The sequence below is a fragment of the Macrobrachium rosenbergii genome, chromosome 20, assembly GCF_040412425.1.
Source record: "Macrobrachium rosenbergii isolate ZJJX-2024 chromosome 20, ASM4041242v1, whole genome shotgun sequence".
Classification (NCBI taxonomy): domain Eukaryota; kingdom Metazoa; phylum Arthropoda; class Malacostraca; order Decapoda; family Palaemonidae; genus Macrobrachium; species Macrobrachium rosenbergii.
Window position 1 is genome coordinate 10,392,501 of NC_089760.1, and position 5,000 is coordinate 10,397,500.

General features: G+C 33.3%; 1 protein-coding gene across 2 annotated transcripts in view; it reads right to left on the reverse strand.

The window, feature by feature from the left end:
- The window catches only part of LOC136849042 (innexin inx2-like), a 98,146-nt gene that overhangs the window by 545 nt on the left and 92,601 nt on the right, over positions 1 to 5,000 (reverse strand). The gene's annotated exons all lie outside the window — the stretch shown is intronic.

The following is a 5,000-nucleotide window of genomic DNA, read 5'->3' on the forward strand; positions in this document are numbered from 1 at the left end:
GCATGATAAAATGTTATTGCAATTTGAAAATATTTTTCTCGTGAAAAAGCAGAAAGATACCAACACAGACAAAAAGACTGACGAACAGACTGAGTAATTTGTCTTAATGGCTGTTTTGTTGTTCTGTTTGCCTTCAGCAGTTTTAATGACAGCACAAATAATGGTACGTTTGATAATGTTGATAATTCGGGCTATAATGGGAAACTGAGCAATAGGTCGTCTTTTTAATCGGGGTCATTTGTTCAGTGTTATGGCTACATGATATTTAGACAAAACAGGGCATCATGATTATGCAACAGCGAAGTCAGAGCTTACATGCCTGGTCCCGTATGTGATTTGTTTCGACCGTTCTTGAAAAAAAAGTGTGCATGCAGTAAAGAAGCAAACACTAACGCGCCCACATACACACGCACACACACTCACACACATACACACACACATATATATATATATATATATATATATATATATATATATATATATACAGTATATATATATATATATATATATATACATATATACATATACGTATACTGTATATATATACATACACATATACATACATATATATATATACATATACATATATATATATATATATATATATATATATATATATATATATATATATATAGGAGAGTGAGAGAGGAGGTGTTTTAATTGACCTTGCAATTTTTTTTAATTTCGTGCACTTACAATAAGAATTTTTATGTCTGATATGACACAATAAAGTTATTTATATTTATGCCTAATTTACATTAAAGTTTCTCGTTAAATATCGAAATTAAGTGTTAGAAGAAAACTGGTATTTCATGCAATTACATGTTCATTTATACATGTGTAAATACATATCCTTTAACTAACAACATGTTCGAAGGCAAAGTGAATGCCCTTAGTAAGCTATTCTTTATTTGAAGGCCGTTGATTTTTTATATATCATGTATCAGATATAAGTAACTATTCCGGCCTAATTTGGAATAAAGATGAAGAATAAATCATCATGAGAAATACGGATGACCTCAGCAAATTGAAATTAAACCCCAGGAGAACAAACGTTGTCATCTGCCTATAGACCGTTAATCTTTTTGATAAAAGAAACTATTTTTCCGAATCGGGAAAACTGGTGATCCACCATTTCTAAAAGGGCTTAAAGTATCTTTCTGTTGATCCCTTAGGGTGTGAGCAGTGCATACTTCCGAGAAAGATAAAGAATCTTGACTGCTTGTTTTAAGATATGTTAATAATTAACAGTAAGTTTAGGAAAAATAATTCATAAGCAACCGTGCTAACGATATCTTCCCTCAAAAGGTCATTACAACCAGCAACTACTCCGAATGCATTTTTCACAGGAAAGTGTCGAAGTATTCTCACAAGAGAGCTGTCTTTACCAAGGGTAGAAATTTCCTGACAAGTTCATTCAGAATAGAATTACCGGGGTCAATCAGTCTCACAAACGCTGTGTTCAAAAGAAAATCGTAAGTACATGCCACACTCTCATTAACTTCTGCGATGTATGTTGCAATGTTTGTATACAACAGACCAGTCTTACAAGCCTACAGAGGAAAAAACAATAATGTTGTAAACTCTGTTTTAAAACAACAATAGTGAGAGTGGAACAAATGATTAATACCTCAACTTCTATTATCGCAGACATTTATGCACTACTGTGTAACATTATATATATATATATATATATATATATATATATATATATATATATATATATATATATATATATATATATATATGTGTGTGTGTGTGTGTGTGTGTGTGTGTGCGTGCGTGTAAAACAATAATTGTGGATATATGAAGGGTAATTCCTAAGGCAAAAACAAAGGATTGGTTTTGCGAGATACATAGCACACATTAATCATTTCATCGCTGATTACACTTTCCGGAAATTCCATAACGGCCAGCGGGAGAAATTACGAAAAACAGTTTATTTTTCAATGATGTCGTTAGTGTAATGAGTCTCATTAACGAAGTTATGAGCTTTACAGCTCGTCATCCGGTTTAACGATTTTCTGAAGCTATCTGGAATGGGGTTGTTTACTCTCATCAACGGTATGGAACATACTAAAGTGAAGCCTTTTACGGTATAGTACCAAATGAATATAAAAAAGGCCCAGGAATATCATACTACATTATAATAATCTTTGTTAAAAATTCCGCTTAATATATGAGGGTGGTGGGGTAAATGATGAATCAGATATCTGTAATAGTGTCATAATTGAATAACTGACCGACGACAGAGAGATCAATGAAAAAAAAAATGGCATCACTGCCGACACTATACATACCTCATAAACAAGTGCTAACTAAATAATAAAGATACAGAGATATTACAAGTTCGTAGCTTGAATAGTAATGATACAAGCTACCGGCCGAAGGGGTGCATCTCAAGTATGTAACTGCATCGTAGTAGTGTTATGTAAGTATTACCAAACAACTGGACGGTAACAACCTTTTCCACGAGTTGAATACTTATACATTGGTGACTGAAGATTTCACATTAGTCTGGAACCTTGGTCCAGCCTTGATGAGGTGTTCAATTTAATTGGCCCTTTAAAAAAATTTTAAACTGTTATTTATAAACTTTCCAAGTGTTTTAGTTGCCATCTGTGAATTTCACACAGAATAACTCGATGATGTCATGTTAGCTTCATTTGTAAAGCCGTAACAGTACTACGCTAAGAATTCTGAGGCATTCACCTATATTGCCTTCGCATAAATGAAATAAAAAATCATATTTAACGCAAACGAAGTGTAAAGTCTGGCAATACTGCACAAATGTTACAGGCCTTCTCACCGCGGGTTAGGTGGAGATTTATTGCTACGATTGCTATATGTTTTACATCATCTTGATTTATCTGAGAACGAAAGCCTGATTTGTGTACGAAACGTAAGCAGGTGGAATAAATCATTAAAAAAACACTCTTGGGACACAAGGGATTCTTGGTCTGAATTTGGACAGTTTATATTAACTGAACACTTTATTTGATGTGTGTATGTACTGTGTGTGCTGTGTAGTCAGTTAGCTGGTGTCCTGAAGGAAATGACATAATACAAAAGACTTAAACTCCTAGTATTGTTTTAAACATTTTACACATATATATGGGAGTTTTATTCACAATATATATATATATATATTTTTTTTTTTTTGGGGGGGGGAAAAAATTTCATAAACTTGTGTCTTATAATGTTTAAAACAATACTTGCAGTTTAAATCATATATAATGTGCCTTTTCTTTCAGGACAGCAACTAATTGCCTATACAATACACACACACAAACACAAAATTATGACATTTTTTCCTGTTACTTTTTTCCATGTAACTTTATTACCGGCCACGGCAGAACCAGGTCTTTTAGTTCCTATCCGGCCTGAACTGCCTGTGTTGCCTTTTCCAGACTCTCTTTATATTGTCAGTGAAAAATGAGGTGTGTCAGCTTCACAGATTTCAGCATGGAACTCTATTGGGCTCCTTTGCTTTGTAATGGTAGATGCATTTTAGGGACAGATCCCCTATAATATAAATATTTTTAAGCACTTGATTTTGCTGGAATCTTTTTTTCTGCATCTGGTTCATTTTGGTATTAAAAAAGCAAAATATCAAGTGGGATGGAGACCATCATCATTCTTTCCCATGAATCAAATTAACTCTTTGTTTTAATATTTTCAGATGCATTGGTGGTAGATTAAGCAATGAAAAACTCATCATAAAGTTTTTCTCCTCCAAAACTACGTAAAAAAAATTCCATTATCGATTTTTCTCTAATGACAACTAATAGAGCAATTACAAGGTTCTTGGTTAATTTGTAATTACAATTCCTATCACGGCAGCAGAAAGTGTTAGGAACTTTTTGTTACAAAAATGAAAGCAAAACCAATAATGTTTTAACAGCCACTGATATGAGCTTCAGCCGAGCTACAAGCTATAAGCTTTGAAACCTTTTTTGATCCATTCTTATTCCCTTTTGTCTACTTTTGTTACCTTTGCTGCAGATTCATTGACATCATCTTCAGTTCCGACACATGTTCATCAGTTTAGATATATGGTAGCTACTCAGTAATCAGAAAGAATCTCCTTGTTTTGCTACTGCTGACTTCCATCATATGAAGTATTCAAATACATTGTTTTTACTTATAGTGGATTCCAAATTTACATTTATATATGCAATGTCCTCATGGAAGAAACTATTCCATGGAGAACTATTAGAGCTAAGGCTGCGACAGAGTCTCTGTGACACTGGGTTTCTTCTGCACGAACATTTTCATCTAGGAGAAAAAATTATGCTCACTTTTCAAACACCAGCAGTTATTGATGGCTCAAATAGAGATATAGGCTCATATGAACGAAATTATGTTATTACCTACTTCGCACTGATTTGAAAGTAATTTCGTTAAATTGGAAATTGAATACTGAACTAAAATCACGCTTATTAAAATGACATTCGATAAATAGTGAACTTGAATCTGCAATCGCCATAATGGTGTACATAAAGCGTTATTCATACGATTCCTTAATTATGTTAGCCACTTTGAAGACGCAAAGTTATCAGCATCATAAATAATATGTTAAACTCAAAAAAATTGCTATAAACTATGATTTTTCTTTAATATCAAGTTTACACGTTTCCGTATAAAGACTTCAAACAATATATTTATGAAAATTAAAGCTAAAGTAACCGCACGGATCAAAGGATACTCGACAACGGCATAAAAAAAAAAATTACGTATACCAATAAGTAAGTAGGCAGTTCCCGGTCCCTGGAAGCACGAAATCTAATTATCTTTCGGCGAAACCTTCAGACATATTTGATTATAGCTTCCTTTTCCAAATTTTCAACTATGCCATGTGGGCGGACTATATTTGTATCAGTTCTGAAAATATCAGAAATAAGCAATAAAACATTGTATATGCCTCCTGACGTTCTCCACCGAAGTCTGACCATTCCGCCACTGGACTGAAACATGAGGACGGATATATGTTCTTCAAA